The sequence below is a fragment of the Citrus sinensis genome, chromosome 8 (assembly GCF_022201045.2).
Source record: "Citrus sinensis cultivar Valencia sweet orange chromosome 8, DVS_A1.0, whole genome shotgun sequence".
Taxonomy (NCBI): domain Eukaryota; kingdom Viridiplantae; phylum Streptophyta; class Magnoliopsida; order Sapindales; family Rutaceae; genus Citrus; species Citrus sinensis.
Genome location: NC_068563.1, coordinates 9470458 through 9489638, shown reverse-complemented (window position 1 = coordinate 9489638; position 19181 = coordinate 9470458). Strand labels below are relative to the sequence as shown.

General features: G+C 31.8%; 1 protein-coding gene and 1 non-coding gene across 2 annotated transcripts in view; both read right to left on the bottom strand.

The window, feature by feature from the left end:
- LOC112495544 (geraniol 8-hydroxylase-like) overlaps window positions 1-19181 on the bottom strand; it is a 59523-nt gene that overhangs the window by 8996 nt on the left and 31346 nt on the right. The window lies entirely within an intron of this gene.
- LOC127899463 (small nucleolar RNA R71) lies at window positions 13291-13396 on the bottom strand. Its single transcript, XR_008051340.1, has one exon. It is a non-coding gene; the product is annotated as a small nucleolar RNA R71 (small nucleolar RNA).

Below are 19181 nucleotides of genomic sequence, written 5' to 3'. Positions count from 1 at the left end.
TATTATGATTACTTATACTTTGATAACACTAGCTTACTTAATTCATTGATGTGATCGAATATGCTAGAGATGGAAGCTAAGAAAGGGAAAATGCGGTCTTCTAGAAAAAAAAAAAAAAAAGGCATTCTTGCACAATCTTTGGGAAGAACTCTAAGAAGTGGTCATATGCAAGGAGTGGGCAAGTTCCTAACCTCTTCTATGTATTTTCAAACCTTCCAAAGGCTTGTAGTTAGATAGAGGGAAAGAGAGGACCGTCTAGCGAGGGAATTAACTAACCATCAGTTGGAAGAAATGTTAAATGAACTAAGTAAAGACCTCACCATTAATATATAGCAAGTTCTAACTACTCACATGTACATATTAATACTGCTCTTAAAGATGATGGCATGAATTGTGTTTAAGATAATGCAGCTGTTGAAACACTAAAGGTCAGTTTGATTACTGCTTTTATTTGTTATTTTTGAATTTAGTTTGCTGCAATTTTACTATTTTTACTTGCTATTTCTGGATTTAGTTTACTATAATTTTATTGTTTTTACCTACTGTTTTTGGATATAGTTTGCTGTAATTTTACTATTTCTACATATGTTGTTTCTAGATTTTGTTTGCTACTATTCACTATTTTAGTTCCTATTTCTGGATTTTGTTTGCTGTATTCACTATTTTTACTTACTATTGGATTTTGTTTGATGTTAGTTACTATTTTTACTTGATGTTGCTAGATTTTTTTTGCTGATATTCATTGTTTGTACTTGTTTCTGGATTTAGTATGCTGATATTTTGCGTTCTTACATTGGTTGTTTGTAAGAAACTTCTAATAATATATTCTGTAAAACGTTTGGATATTTAGGAACCATTTATGTTCTTAGGAGCCTGATCATTTGAAAAAGAAGAAGAAGCAAGGGACATCTAAAAGCACAGCAAGTAAAAACCTTCTAATACTAAACAATAATAAAGAAATAGACACAACAAAGCAAAATAAGGATACACCTCCCAAAAGGCTTTCGGCCATTCCAAGAAAGAGTCCAAGACTAAACCTAGTTAAAATCTTAGTGGAAATGCTTGATGATCTATTACAGGAAAAAAAGTGACAAACATAAACATTAAAGCATAAGAAAACAGTTGAACTTTGAATCAGTCGAACAACATAATGATATCATAGAGATAAGACCTACAGAAGTTGTAAAACAAACTAAGGACAAGGGTAAAAAAATAGCAGTGAAGCCTCTACCAATGAGGAAAAGCACAAGGTATGTAGAGAGGTACAGTGGAGTAGAATTTTGTTGCTGCAGTTGTTTAGCACAATGTGTGAAGCTAAGATGTCAAACCAAGAATGGATTTCATACTTAATAGATTGTTTTCCAAATAGAAGGAATTAGACCTTGTATTAGGCAACATGATTGCAGTACGATTCTGTCAATGGATGCTATAGGAGTAAATGTCATCGAAGTCTATATTACTTAAGTGACTTATAATTAGGGGTGGCAAAAAAGCCCGGGCCGGCCCAGGCCCGGCCAAGCCCAGCCCAGGCCCGCGGGCCTAAAGCCCGGCCCGCAGGGGGTGGGCCTGAATATGGGCCTAAAAATTATAAAGCCCGCATATGTTGGGCCTGGACAAGGGCCTAACAAAAAAGCCCGGACTTGGCCCAGGCTTTCTAAATTTATGAATAAAAAATAAATTTAATTTAAATAAAAAAGAAAAAAAATCAAAATATTAAATTAGTTTAATTTTTTATATTAGTATTTGTTATTTTATTAGGTTGTATTGCTAATATTTAATGTATTTGACTATTATTCTATTTATATATTATATTATTATCTTTAATTTAAATATTTTTCTTAATTTAAAAAATATTTTATAATTAATTTAAAAAGCCTGAGCCCGGCCCAGGCCCGCCTAGGCCCGGCCCGAGTTCGGCCCGTCCAAGTTGGACGGACTTTTGAAGGGCCTGAACATCGTTTAACTAATGTGGGCTTGGGCCTGGGCTTTGAAAAGCCCGGCCCAAGCCCGCAATTTGCCATCCCTACTTATAATCATTCTAGTTTTATGTGTATTTTTTATGGGAGTTCCAATTAATGGACTTTGACGTTGTATGTCTTTTGTTTACCAGGATGTTGTGTGATCCCATTCTCCCTACAAAAAGAGGATTAATACCATTTGGACTATTTCGTCTATGTCTGATTTCGTTAGGCAAAGACCGTAATCCTACCTCATCCTTTAATCTCAAGGCATATGGATTTTGTGATTGATTAAAAAAAGCGAATAAGGGACAATTTATTTTTATGCCTTATAATCCCTAGTATGGTCCTTTAATACTTTTTGGCTTATATTAATTTCCTTTCTTGCCTTAATTTACTGAAATTGCTACCTTAATGTTCTTTCTTTTGTTATAGCTGCCATTGGGTGTTGGTCATCTTTGAGGAAGTTTATTATCTCAATTCTTGTGAGAGAGATCCTGATGATGATTTAAAGGAGCTCATTAAAATGTTTGTTAGTTTTCTTTGATTACCATTGTCAATATAAAATTACTTTTACATAGTTCATAAATATTCTTTTACAATTTATTTTTTTATACAACTCCATATTAATGTTTATAGCACAAAAGAGTAAGGAGAAATGGAATTATAATAAGATGGTGAGATCTATAAAGGTATGACCTATTACCTCAACTATAATTATATATTAGTATGCTTAATTGTTATTATAATGAACTGTGTAATTGCTGATTGTGAATAGATCCTACAACAACTGGTAAGTTCAATCGTGTGTGGGTTTTATATGATGAGATTCATGAAAGACTTGGTTAATGAATTCTCATTACTAATGAACAATGTAAGTTCCTCGATCATAATTTAATTTAAAAAATAATATGTACTGTGTCAAAGTTTCACTACATAATTTTAATTTTTCATAAACAGTTCAATGGAAAGACAATACATTTTGATGCTGAATTAGATGAAGTCCATATTGAGCGGGCAAACTATGTTTCTGGATTACTTGCTACTATGTAAGACAAGCCTTACCTACTATGTCGTCATTGTGAGTTCATTGATAAAATAAATTAATTTACCAAACTTTAGTCATTGAATACAAAGTTTGCTAATTATTATTCTATTGCCTAATATTCTAATATATATGAGTTGTCATGGACTTTAAATTTGATGAAGTTATATTTTACTTGTACGGTTACCTAGCTTTTTACACTTGCTATGTTGGAATTTGATGAAGATGGTGGGTACTGCTAGAGTTGGCTACCTTTTTTCTTTAATGCAAAATAGGACCTGGATATTGATACAACGTTGCACATTTAGCTTCATTTTAGATTGGTATTTGTTGTATGCTTCACCAAAATTGATAGAATAGATTTTCTTAGTCTAATTAGTATTGTTGGCTTCCTCTTGTGCTGTTGGAAATGAACTATGTTGTTGGCTTTCTTTGTGTTACTGGAAATGACGGTGTTGTTGGCTTCCTTATGTTGCTAGAAATGAACTGATCATGGATCATTAGTCTTCTACATGTTGCTGGAATTTGGTTTTTATGTTATTATGATGCTCTTCTATTTATGTTAGACTTGTTATTTGTATTTGGATACATTATATTTGTTGACAATTATCAATAATTATTCAATGTTATTCATTTCATTTTCTTTGTCAATGAACTTTTAATTTGCAATATTTATTTTAATAATCTAATTAATTAGCTAAATTATGAAATTTTAATTTCTAAATTAATTACATGATTTTTATTAAAATGATAATGATTTCATGGTACAAACAAATAATCATTTTTATTAATTATAATTTCAATTTCCGAATTGATTGAAAAAAATCAATTAATTATAATTTTTGTTTCATGCCAAATTTAAGATTTCCTGCGAAAAATTCAAAATATAGCGTGCAAAATTAAAAAAAGAGCCAAAATTCAAAATTATTATATTTCCCTCTAAATAAAGTTATGACAGTTGTGTGACTGGTTATATCTATCACAAGTTATGACTAGTATTGTTTTGTCACTAATTCTTGATGGGTATTGTTCTATCATCGTGGGTACTTTCTCTTATAGTGGGACGAAATGAAGAGAAGGAAGAATGTTGATGATGTTAGTTAAAAATCATTTTGAAGCGGATATTTGGATTGTGTTTCTCATACAACATATGGAATTACCATAATCTAGAAATCTTACCATTGCTTTTTTGTTGTATTAATTTAGACCCCCAAGTCATGATTTGTCACCACTAATCTTATTAGATGATAATCTATCACTAATAATCTTCCAAATTAATTCTTTACACCTATTATATTTAAAGATTTCACTAACAAAAAAATAGGAATTAGTGATGGAAAAACAATTTGGGTCTGGCCTGAATCCGCAGAGATCTAACAAATTCAATTCTGCATAATAAAAAGTACGGATCTGGATGCTAAAAATTAATATTTACATGAATGAAAATCTATATACAGATGGAAATACATAAGAAAAATAAAAAAATTGAATCCAAATTATTTTTTAATTAATTTATTTATTAAACCAAAATAAATTAAAAATATATAAGGTAAATGAAAAAAATCAAACGTAACCAACTAATCATAATACTAAAGACATGCATACGTGGATCTGTGTGGATTTATGGTGGTGTTAGACTCAGATTTATGTTATTCTTAATATTTGATTTATGTTATGATAATTTTATTTATGGATATATGGTGTTGTATTCTAGGTGTTGAATTGTTGATTGTTGAATTATGATTGGATTTTATTAGGTAAATTTGTTGAATTTTAAATTTAGCGTTATACAAATCTGAATATCTGATTTCATCTGCAATCCTCAATGGTATTACTCACACCCAGATCCGCATTTTTTTAATCCAAATCTCAAACCGAATTTTGCCATCCCTGAATAAGAAAAAGCTTTGATGCCCCGGCTGCCCCATACACTCATTTTTGGTAAATTACTTCACGGTCTCTCTTATAGATTAAGTGGATATTATGTTGTTTCCAAAAAAAGAAAACAAAAGAAAAAAATAAGTGATGATACCCCAGAGTTTTTATAAACCCACCCCATTTTCAAAAAATAATTACAAAAGGTGTACATTATTTTTAAAAAATTAAAAAATTTCAAATAGAGAAGAACTTTAGAGAATTAATTAATTAAATCTATCTTAATTTACTTTTTTCTAATTTAGATTTCCTTTTATTGTGTTTGATTATAAAGATTGTTATGACATAAGTTTAAATTAACTATTTTATACTTATAAGGTAAAAGTTCCAAGAATTTACTTAACTTCAATAGTTTTCTAATTTTATACCAAACTCATTATTTCTAATATTACTTAATTAGTATAATTATTAAATTGTAAATAAACTAGCATAGGGTTTTTATGGCACAATACTCATGTAAATTATTGGGCTATCAAATTTATGTCATTTATTTGTAGGGATGGTGAAAATAATAATCAAATTTCGTTTAAAAATATTAGATTCTAAGTCACAAAATTAAATAACTAAATTATTATATACATAATTCATGATTACCGGGGCAAATTGATCATATAATAATAATAAAATAGTAATATAAAACTTATATTAAATTTTATGATCAAATATGGTAAAAAAATAAGAAAAAAAATTAATAGAAAGATTTAATTGATTAATTGTACCAAACTTTTATTAATTTATATATTTTTAAAAAATATTATGAACTTACTGTAATTATTTTCTAGAAATAGAGTGAATGTATAAAAGTAGTATTAAAATATCCCCATCCAAAAGAAAAATTATCTGTTAAAAAGCTTTTACAAGTTATTACCTTTAAGCTATCACTAACTTTAATAATCAAATTAGGTGAATTGACCAAAATATAAATATTTGAAACACTTCAAAATCATGTGTCGAATATTAAAATTTGAATCAATGCAAAATTATGTGTCAAATATTAAAATCTTCGAACTTTTTTGCTTTTCCAGAGGACAACGAACATCAATGTTAGAAACCAATGAAATTAACCCGTGCCGTTGAAACAAATGGACAACTCATACACGAACAAATGGTGTACCATGCACCACGTGCACAGTAGCTGGAACCCAAATACTAGGTCGGAAGTAGCTTTCCATTAATTTATTTGGTCTCGGAAATCGTACAAACACAAAGTCATTATTGCCCTTTTGAATAGGAAAGTTCCACGATAAAGATTTGAGTTTGCAACTATTAATTTCCAAGTTCTTGCTGACTTTTTTTTTTTTGAGACTGATTAATCATCAAATTACTGTATTACACAGATATTTACAACAACTGCTTATTGTAGTAGAGGTATTACACTGATATTTATAATCAGATATACATAATTGGGACTTACATTATTACAATGAATTCTATAAAGTACATGCCCAATATAAATAACCCCTCACAGGAGAAGATGTCCATACTCCACTTGTATTTCGTAAGGGAGAAGGATATAAAGAACATTTAGCCCCCATAATACTTTTGTGGGGGCTAGAACCGCTGCCCTCACAATACTTGTGAGGGCAGCAGCCCACCACTTCGGCCAAGGCCGAAGTGGCAAGTTCTTGCTGACTTTAAACATCCACTTGGGAACTTTCATGAATTAATACAACGTTGTGCAACCATTAATTTCCTAGTTCTTGCTGACTTTTTCAAACATCTACTTTTTTCATGAATTAATACAACGGTGAACAGTCACACGACGACTTTCTTCAATCATTTTATACTGCACGCTAAAAAGTCAAGAAATCCTTGCATTGAATTACAAAATCTCCTACGTGCGTTCATATCAAACATTTAATGCTGTACGAACGTTTTCAAATGAAACTGATAAACACGTCCAATGCAACTTCTACCTATGTTTTTCCGGTCAAAATAAAACAACAAATTTAGCTATTAATCTTATTTTTGAAAAAAAGGGGCAACGAAATTTATTGGTGGCTTCAATCTCCTTCCAGCCCAACAGCAAAATATCTCGGACGATAAAGTCAAGAGGTCCGGAATTTGTCTTGAGAAAATTGAGTTGTCATTATTTTACGGGGTAAACTTTAATTCATCCCTCAGATAAAGGTACAGACAATGAAGTTAATTGCATATAAAACCAAATCTATCACAAAACTTTAATACGGTCAGCAGCAAGGTTGCAGGAGCAACTTTGTGGGAGAAGACAATCCAAATACATCAAAATGAGCGGTCCAGGTAAGTTGCTTCATTGGTTTTGTGACCTGATCGTTAGATCCAACGAAATAATTGTAAAAGTAAAAACAACGTAGGATGTATTTACTTAGGTAATTAACATTGCAGTCCCTCTAATTTTTTAAAATGTCAGAAATAATAATATTATTATTATTTTACCGTCTCACCCCATCAATGGTTATCCCCATCTCTACTTCTCAGGCAACCCGTGATTCATATGAATTTTGCCATCCCTAAATAAGAAAAAGCTTTGATGCCCCGCCTGCCCCATACACCCATTTTTGGTAAATTACTTCACAGTCTCTCTTATAGATTAAGTGGATATTATGTTGTTTCCAAAAAAAAAAAAAAAAGGTGATGATACCCCATAGTTTTTATAAACCCACCCCATTTTCAAAAAAATAAGAAAAAATATCCACCGTCCATCTATTTTTTCTAATTTTTTTTAAAATACACAATTCTTTTTTTTTTTGCTGGAATCCACCTAAAATTATATTTTGTTTCACTTTTCCACTTCCGTTTAGAATCCGTTAAAAAAATTAATGGAAACTTTAAAAAAATGACCATTTTTCCCCCTAAAACAAAAATTACAATTTCACCTTAAAAATTACAAAAAATAATTAGATTAAATCTAATTATTTTTCCCATCGGTTAATAAAGAAATTAATTTCACAACCATCAAATGTAAGATTTTTTTTTAATATGTCTATAATTAGAATGCTAAACTATAACAGTAGTATTAAAAATAGCTCAATCACGCAAACCATCAATTGAATTTAAGATAAGTAGAGTTTCATTATTCATTGAGTTATAATCTCTAGTAGTTAAGATTTTTTTGTACTTCATTAACATACCAATAATGATATTCATCATTAAATCTGATTATTTTTTACATTTTTTAGGGTGAAATTGTAATTTTTATTTTGGGGGTAAAATGATCATTTTTTTAAGTTTCCATTAGTTTTCTTAACGGATTCCAAATGGAAGTGGAAAAGTGAAACAAAATATAACTTTAGGTGGATTCCAGCCAAAAAAAGAAAGATTTTTGTATTTTTAAAAAAAGTTGGAAAAAATGGGTGGACGGTGGATATTTTCCCAAAAAATAATTACAAAAGGTGTACATTATTTTTAAAAAATTAAAAAATTTCAAATAGAGATGAACTTTAGAGAATTAATTAATTAAATCTATCTTAATTACTTTTTTCTAATTTAGATTTCCTTTTATTATGTTTGATTACAAAGATTGCTATGACATAAGTTTAAATTGACTATTTTATACTTATAAGGTAAAAGTTCCAAGAGTTTACTTAACTTCAATAATTTTCTAATTTTATACCAAACTCATTGTTTCTAATATTACTTAATTAGTATAATTATTAAATTGTAAATAAACTAGCATAGGGTCTTTATGGCACAATACTCATGTAAATTATTGGGCTATTGAATTTATGTCATTTATTTGTAAGGATGGTGAAAATAATAATCAAATTTCATTTAAAAGTATTATATTCTAAGTCACAAAATTAAATAACTAAATTATTATATACATAATTCATGATTACTGGGGCAAATTGGTCATATAATAATAATAATAAAATAGTAATATAAAACTTATATTAAAGTTTATGATCAAATATGGTAAAAAAATAAGAAAAAAATTAATAGAAAGATTTAATTGATTAATTGTACCAAACTTTTATTAATTTATATATTTTTTAAAAATATTATGAACTTACTGTAATTATTTTCTAGAAATAGAGTGAATGTACAAAAGTAGTGGGTTAAAATATCCCCACCCAAAAGAAAAATTATCTGTTAAAAAGCTTTTACAAGTTATTACCTTTAAGCTATCACTAACTTTAATAATCAAATTAGGTGAATTGACCAAAATATAAATATTTGAAACACTTCAAAATCATGTGTCGAATTTTAAAATTTGAATCAATGCAAAATTATGTGTCAAATTTTAAAATCTTCGAACTTTTTTGTTTTTCCAGAGAACAACGAACATCAATGTTAGAAACTGATGAAAATACATCCGTGCCGTTGAAACAAATGGGCAACTCATACAAGAACAAATGGTGCACCATGCACCACGTGCACACTAGCTGGAACACGAATATTAGGTCGGTAGTAGCTTTCCACTAATTTATTTGGTCTCGGTAATCATACAAACACAAAGTCATTATTGCCCTTTTGAATAGGAAAGTTCCACGAGCATAAAGATTTGAATTTGCAACTATTAATTTCCGAGTTCTTGCTGGCTTGAAACATCCACTTGGGAACTTTCGTGAATTAATACAACGTTGTACTGCATGCTAAAAAGTCAAGAAATCCTTGCTTGAATTACAAAATCTTCTACGTGCTTTCATATCAAACATTTAATGCTATACGAACGTTTTCAAATGAAACTGATAAACACGTCCAACGCATCTTCTACTATGTTTTTCTGGTCAAAATAAAACAACAAATTTAGCTATTAATCTTATTTTTGAAAAAAGGGGGCAACGAAATTTATTGGTGGCTTCAATCTCCTTCCAGCCCAACAGCAAAATATCTCGGACGATAAAGTCGAGAGGTCCGGAATTCATCTTGAGAAAATTGAGATGTCATTATTTTACGGGGTAAACTTTAATTCGTCCCTCAGATAAAGGTACAGACAATGAAGTTAATTGCATATAAAACCAAATCTATCACAAAACTTTAATACGGTCAGCATCAAGAGAGAGTGGAGGATGCCACCAAAGGATTATAGGAGAGCATCAATCGGTTCTCAACTCTTATTTTTTGTTTTCTTATTTTTATCTTGTTATGATGAATTGGTTATGACTGAAACTATTTTGTTTCTTATTTTATCAGAAATTATGAACTAAGTTTATTTTTAGTTGAGTGATAAATAAATTTGATGGTTAATTGACTGATATTCTGTGTTGCTGGATGTTTGCTATAGCACGTTATTTTGATAATACTTATTTTAATTCACTATTTCGGCTGACCACCCATTTAGTGATACTACTTAAGAGAGAGCCTCAAAAAGGCCCGTCTTAGTAGAATATACCAAAGCAATACTTGGTTTTATATTAGGTTTCCTGAATTGGGTTTAACTTAATTCGAAAATGGTCATGCTTAATCTAAAATTAGTGATGAACTAGATACATGGATTCAACTTGTAGGGTACTTAGAATCTAAAATGCGTAATGCTATATCTGACGTCAGCCTAAAAATTGGTCACTGTTAAGTTGCATTTAGATATAAGAAATCCAACATGCAACAGCTGAGAATATATAAGGATTATGCCCAGTGCTATAGCAACTGATCCAAACAGTAGGAGAATAGACAAAATCATTAAGTGAGTTTAATCACTTAGCTACTCCACTCCCATTGATTGCATCTTTATATTTACCGTGATAATTTATTTTATTGCATTTTTCTTATTACATTTTTTTTAATTAATTTATTAGTTTAATAATTTATTTTAATTCTATTTTAGAATAAAAATGGCAGTGATAAAATTGTTGTAGCAATTTCTGTAACAACAATCCATGTGGAGACGATCTTGAATACTTATCATTATATTACTTGTTGTGTATACTTGCACATTGACACTAATAGCATTAGAAAACGTACAACAAGTTTTTTGTGCCGCTGCCAGGGATTGGTGCTTATTGTGATTTTTTAAATCAATTTTAGTTGGTGCAAGATTTTGATTTTCTTTTTATTTACTGTGTTTGCAGAAGTGCTCTGGCAACCCTTGCATGCGCAAATACAAACCTATTGAATTCCAATTTGATCCAGAGATTGAAAAAACTACAAGTAGATTTCGGAAAGAGAATAGTAATTCAAAAGTTGCTGTAGCAATGAACAATCACGGAGAAATACAACCAATTAATGGCCAAGAAGGTTGTTGAGTGTTAGAAAATACATATTTATAAAGGAGAAAATCGTTATTTTATATTTCAAGTCTTACTAACAACCTTTACTTTTATGTGTTTTAGCTTCTTGTAATTTAATTATGTGTGTTTTATTTTAATTAAGTATTTTATCTATTTTTGGGGCATTATAGTCATTTCACAATAAACGAGAGATCAAATGGCAAAACAGACATCACTTTTGAACTCAGGACGGTCGAAAACCTTAGGAGAAGCATAAAAGGAAAAATGGCACTGTTCACATATACGGTACTATTCACATATACGGTACTGTCTACGTTACTATTCACGACACTGTTCACATAGACGGACCGATGATGTGGCATTGACTGATGAGGTGTCACGATCCTGTTGGACTAAAATTCTTATGCACTGTTGATTGATGACGTGGCAGCATATCAGTAGATCAAAAATCTCGCGTACGGTACATGCATTACTCAGGATTATTTTCAACTAAACCGCGTCACTGTTCACCCGAGTCTAGGGATGGCAATTTTTCCCGATGGGATGGGATCCTGCAGGATCCCATCCCATTTTGGACGGGAATGGGACATATTTTTGTCCCATAAAAAAATTTAGGGACGGGATTGAGACATTTTTTTATCCCAATTACATATGCGGGACGGGAGTGGGATTGACAAATTCCGTCCCATCCCGTCTCATTACCGATTAAGAATGGAAATTTTTCCAATTGAGAACGGGATCCCATCTCTTTTGGGACGGGATTGGGACATATTTTTGTCCTAAAAAAAATATAGGGGCGAGATTGGGACGTTTTTTCATCCCATTTGCATATACGGGATGGGACTGGGATTGGTAAATCCCATCCCATCCCATCCCATTACCAACCCTACCCGGGTCAAACCGTGTTACTGTTCATCCTCGTGGTCAAACCGCGTACTATTCACGCGTACTGTTGACTGATGACGTGGCGCAATCCTGAGCGTCTAAATTGTTTTTAATCCGATGGCCATGATTTACTCCATGTATCTATAAAAAGGGAGCCTCCCCCCTAATTTGATATCTCTGAATCCGTTTTTGGGATCCATTTTCTGTAATTCCTTCTCCATCTTGTATTTTCTTCATATTTTAATAAATTCTTATTTTGCCCCTAGTTCAATTATGAGTAGCTAATTTTCTTTCAAGCTTGGGTTGAAGGTGAAGTCTCAACATGTGTCATGGGCTTAATTTGGTAAATTTATTTTCTCTTCCCCTCTAGTTTTTGTGGATGTTTTGACTTCTTGTCGACAAATAATAATAATCTTGTCGACAAATAATAATAATCTTGTCTAGATACCGCTTTGGTTACACCGGCTCTCTAGTATAAGGTTATTATTATTTGGCACGATAAGCCCTTAGCACTATATTGATTAGAGCATGGTTCATGAGGTGTGGATTCCCCCCTCATGATTTAATTGGCATTAATAAGGATTATTTAGCCCATGATGCATGTTGATACGGATCCAGATACCCAAGTACGTCATTTTAATAGAATTCTCTTCAATTTATTCTCGTCATTTGAATTCCAATTTTAGAATTTATTCTCGCCATTTTAATTAAAGTTTTAACATATTCCAAATTATTTCCACCACAAATCCAATCACCCATTTACAAAATTAATTCTACATATAATTAAAATTCACCTCCTCGTGGGATCGACACTCGTCACCATTAGTCTATTCTACAATAGATTCGTGCGCTTGCGAGTACATTAAAATTTGCACAACAAAGGTCAGAATGGGCAAAATATTCAGGGATAATCAGGAAACAACAATATTATCTACATGACATATGATAGAGATAGAGCCATTAGAGACTATGCCATATTGACCCCTCAAGTATACAACCTGAAATAGTTAGACCTGAAGTACAAACTACCAATTTCAAAGTCAAACCCGTGATGTTTTAGATGTTACAAATAGTGGCGCAATTTAATGGATTGCCATAAGAAGATCTTCATCTTCACCTTAAACTATTCTTGGAAGTAAGTGATTTTTTCAAGTTTGTAAGAGCATCACAAGAAGCATTGAGGCTCGGATTTTTCTTGTTTTCTTTGAGAGATCAAGTAAAGGCATGGTTGAATTCCTTGCCACCAGATTCCATCACCACATGAAATGATTTGGCTGACAAATTTTTGATGAAATATTTTCCATTGACAAAGAATGCAAAATTGAGGAATGAGACCACATCTTTCCATCAACTCGAAGATAAATACTTGTATGATGCATGGAAAAGATTCAAGGAGTTACTCAAGAGATGCCTCATCATGGTATTCCTTGTTGCATACAATTGGAAACTTTCTACAATGGGTTGAACTCAAGCACTAGATTTATGGTAGATGTTTCAGCAAATAGGGCCTTGTTGTCTAAGTCATATAATGAGGCTTATGAAATTTTGGAAAAGATAGCTAACAATAACTATCAATGGCCATCAACTAGACAAGCTGCAGCAAGAGGAGCAATGTAACATCCCAAAAATTCACCCATGAAAGCACAATGGTAAAATTGGAATGAAACCTCACATCCTTTATCCTTATTAATAAACCTCGAGATAAACAATCATTATTCATACTCCAATTGAATCCTTACATAAAACATCTAAAATAAAGTCTCCAAAGAAAAGTCTCTAATCCAAAATAAAAAGTCTAGCCAAATTTAATCTTTAACGCAACTCCAAGGGTCCACAAAAAAAAATCTCCATCTAAGTACTCAAGCCATATCTATAATCAATCTGCAAAAAAATAAAAATAAATTGGAGACGAGGGGTGAGCTGTCAATTCGGTAAGCAAATCCATGCACAATATTTGAACACCTTTGTCATTATACCTTTAAAGCAACTCCAAGTTAAATTGGAAGTTTATTTATTGCATATATTGTAATAGGGATTAATTTATTAATTCCCTAATTTAGTGAGATTCCAATTTATTAGGAATATTTATTTCATAATTTAATTAGATGTCTAATTTAGAAAGTCAATTAATGATAAAATTCTATAATTGACTCATGAGATCTATTTAGAGCAAGAAGTTGGTTCAAACATGTAGTTCATTAAATGCTCTAGATATTTCTTGGGAGACAAGCAAGGCAAGAAGATCAGATTTATTCCTATTTAGATTTATAGGAATTATAAGAGGAAATAAACTCTTATTTGGGAAGTGTCTAAGTCTTTTAAGGCTTTCTATTTTGGTGAAACCCTAGTGCCTATATAAAGAGAGATATTTCATAATTGAAGGCATGCACAACACAGAGCATAAAGCAGAGAAGCAAAATTTGGCCTCCTCTCTAGAGAATCCAGATTTGGCGCATAATGTTGTGTTGATTTGTTTTCTTATCTTCTTTTCATCTCTGTGGAGAGTCTATGTGGATCTTAGATCACTAGACATTGAAGAATTGAAGAATTGCTATTGATCACTTTACGAAGTGCCTTGAGGATCATGGATTAATAGGGGTAGCGATTATTCAAGAGAAGCAGATATAGTCTAAGGTTGAGTAAACTGTATGGTGATAAACTATAAGTGAGAGTCTTAAGTTTGGTAAATTCATAGGTCGTAATATCTCAACTTAATGAATTACTTTTCATCTGGGCGTGGCCTGATGGATGTAGAATTGATTAATCTGAGCCACGTAAAAATTTCTGTGTCATTTATTTTCTACATTTTATTGTGTTTTTAGAAATTAATATTTTTTATGCAGATGAACAGTGACTCCTACGGTTCAAAAAGGTTCTTCTAACTCTAATTTTAAATTGTTTGATTTTAACAAATTTGAGGGTATTCAATGCAAAGAACGTGGAGGCATAGAACACATACAAGCACAATGTGCTAACACTCTTATGAAAAAGAAAGCAATGCAATCCACTTGGAGTAATGATGATTCTACTGATAGCATCGACGAAGAAGACCTTGTTGGAGGACTTGTTGTCCATAATGACGGCAATAAAAAGGAATTAAACATCAGAGATGCATCCATATCTAAAGCCTTACACTTAGCTTCTTGCAAAGAAGACACTGATTCCCGTCTTGACATGATAACAAGAATAATGATTCTGATAGCGACGTCAGTGACATTGATATAAATGACAAGAAAGCTTTTCATGAAAGCTACAAGATGATGTTCGCTAAATGGGAAGAAGTTTACAATGAGAATGTGACCTTGATGACTTAAGTATCCAATCTTTTAGATGATAAGGCGAAATTTGAAAGTGAGGTAATTCATTACAAGTCTTTACTTACTAATAAAGATAACCAATTGCTTGTAGTGACGACAAAATTAGAGAATACCAAAAAGTCACTTAAGATGATGAATTCTGGAACACAGAAGTTAGACCATATCTTGTCACTTGTCAAATCTAGCTCAGATCATCATGGTCTTGGATATCAACATGGTAAAAACTCGAATTCTCAAGGTGTGTTTGTTAAAGCTTCTTCATAAACAGCTTCTCCACCAAGAGTTAAACTTCCAGATCTTCAAAAAGGTAAAATTGTTGCACATTTGTCACCAATTCATCAAGGTAAGAACAACAAGTTTATTCCCGCTTGTCATTTTTGTCATGTGAAAGGACATATAAGACCTAATTGCTTCAAGCTCATTAAATATACGAAAAAGGCTATGTTCTTTAATTATTCTCATGGAAAACCTAGGATGACATCTAAACCTAAGGTTGAGACAAGTGAAAATAAACCTAGAACTACTTGGATGAGGAAGACTGATTATAAAGCTTATATTTCCTTTATTTCTTTGAGAACTTGCACTACTATTTTTTGGTACTTTGATGGTGGTTGTTCTAGACACATGACAGGTGATAGAAGTGCCTTGATCAATTATCAAAAACTTGATCGAGAAAATGTAAATTTTGTTGATGGTGTGAAAAGTCGAGTGCTTGGAAAGGGAACTTTGAATGTGGAAGGTTTTTCAAAACTTGACAATGTTTTGCTTGTTGAGGATCTCAAAGCAAATTTACTTAGCATTAGTCAAATTTGTGATCAAAACTTGTTTATCAACTTTGACAAGAACAAATGTCGCGTTCTTGATGTTGATGGAAATTGTATTTTAGGACATCGATCATCTAATCATTGTTATAAATTGACTAGCTCAATTATTTGTCATAAGACCACTCTTGATGACACACAATTATAGCATCAAAAGTTGGGTCACTTGAACTATAGATTACTGACTAGAATTATGAAAACAGGTGCTCTAAAAGGAGTTCCAATGCTTAAAAAGAAACAACCCGGAATATGTGGTTCATGTCAATCTAAAAAAAAAGAAAGGGCGTCACATAAAGCCATTCCGGATAAAGCAACATCAAAGGTGCTACAAATACTTCATATGGACCTTATAAGACCAATGCAAGTTGAAATTTTGGCTGGAAAAAGGTACGCATTTGTGTGTGTAGATGATTTCTCTAGGTATGTGTTGTATATTTTAAGCTCAATTGCTATTGGTGTCAATGTGCAAGTGCACACAACAAGTAATAAAGTGATGAGTATTCAATATTGTCTCCACATGGACTGATGCTACTAGAAATACTACAGCAATCACAACAGTGCAAACTTTCTTCTATCTTAACTTGATAAAATTTAATAAGATTGACTAACTAATAGAATAAAAACTCAATAAAGTAAAAATTAAATTATAAATTAAATTGTATGTTCAACACAAAGAGAATTCAATAGGAGTAAGTAGTTGAATGATCAAAGTCTCTTGATGGGGTGACTATTTTGTCAAATTAGTACCAGTTGCTACAACATTTGTTATAGCACTGGGTAGAATTACCTTGCATCCTTAGTTATCGCATGTTGGACTTCTTATACCTTTATACAACCTAACAATGACCAGTTGCTATGTCAACACAGGATACAACATTGCAAGCATGTACTCTCTCTACTCTACAAGGTGAATCTTTATATCTAGTTTATCACAAATCTCAAATCAAGTGTGGCCCTTTTGGGATTCAAGTTAAACTCAATCCAGGAAACTCAACCTAAGATCAAGTATTGCTCTAATAAGTTCCACTACGATAGGCCCTTTTGTGGCTCTCTCTTAACTGATATCATTAAATAGAAGGTCAACGGAAATAATGAATGTAATAAGATTTATTAAAGCAAAGTGCTACAACAGGTATGCAGCAACTCATAAGGACAGTCAAGAACCCATCTAGATTATTTGTCACTCAACTACATTCAAATTTAGTTCATAACTTGTAAGAGAAAAAAAAACGACAAAGTTCCAGCCATCAAGTATATATTTCCAACTAAAGAATAAAGAAGAACAACAAGAGTTGAATGAGAAAAGTTGAATTCCAAATATTCTACAGATTTTGTTATTAGTGCAGACTTGCGTCATTCTCTTCAATCTTCTCTTTTATTTCTTTCTTGTTTTTCTTTCAATTATGATTGACGGCTCTACCTCTTTCCTATGATGTGTGCTCCTTTTATAGCTGAAAACTAGGGTAAAAAGAGGCCTAGGTCGCGTGTCTTCCAGATTAGGAAACTGTAGATCGCGATATTCTGTAAAATCTTCTCTGTTGTTGTTCTAGGATTGCTACAGTAATGGCAATGGTTGCTATAGCAATGATTGCTACAGTAGTGACTACAACAACTGCACAATTCCAGATTTATTTCAATTCTTCTATAACCAAGTTCTTTTCCATCTTTTACAAGCCTATTGTATTAGCATTACTTCCTTGAAATTTGAGCTTCCAGTCACCTACAATTATGCATATAATTTAAGCACACAATTTATTCTAAATCAAACAAAATTTATTAAGAATATACTAAAATGGTTATTCGTGCAAAATAAAACTAAAATGCAATAAATATATGTCGTATACTTTCAAAGTAATCTTGATTTAAGTCTAAAAGTGTCATGATAACTCTCATTTCATAGAGTTATCACACCCCGAAACTTAAACCATTACTTATACTTGAGTAATGACAACAACACTAACACTTCATTCACATAATCATGCAACAAAAAACTTAGCTCTGTCATCAAATTTATAAGGATTCTTCAACCTTCAGATCACACTCTCAATCATGCAAAATAGCCATGGTAGTTCAGTTCTAAACTCTAGGCATCATTATGTCCAAAGTGTGTGTGTGCCATTTTGATCAAGTTCCAAAGATGTTGTAGCATTACACAGACATTGCATATAATTCAAAGGTAGAACACAAATATATTCACATATGGGGGAGCAGAATTCACAAGTAACCTCAAACTGTGCTATAATTTTTTTTAACTTAAACTCTCTTGAATGTATCATTAATTTTTCATGTGAATATCGATCACTTGTAATGATGACACCCAATTACTCAACCAATGCACAGCTCAGAGTTGCTGTAGTAATCCTCATAACATAGTCTTATCTAAAGATATCTTTAACTCAAGGCTGAACATGGGGCTCATGAACAGACTTAGTTACTCAATATCCTAAATAGAGGACCTCTTTTTTTTTCCTTTTAATAGTTGCTACAGCAATGCTCATAACTCTTGTTGCCTTTGGATTCAAGTTTGCATATAGGGTGCATACTCAGCCCTGGTTACTCAGCAACTTAAGCCATTGGAGCAAAATTTATTTCATAATAGGCACAGTTCAACAAAAATTTTCCCCCCAAACTTGAGATATTTTCTACTATTTGTTTTTTTTGTTTTTTTGTTTTTTCTGGCTCTGCTACAGCATACTCATGAAATACAACCAAAGTCTAAGTGTTGGGACAAAATTTCAACCTCCATCTATAAACTATCCCTACTTGGCATTCACAAATACTGAATAACACCCAATTTATCTTCATTAGGTTTTCAAATCCATACATAAATACTAGATAACAAAGCTTCACACCATAATACAAGCATAAAACACAAAACACACCCCCCAAACTTGAGAGGTGTTGTGTCCTCACAAGCACACAAAATAAAACAACACAAACCACACATGCATGCACTAAATAAAAGAACCTACAGAATGAATCAAAAAATTAAAACTAAATGAAAGAGAAGTTTTTCAGAAGGAAGTAAAATAAACTGGCGGGTAGGGGGTACTCCCCTGTTGATGGCATCA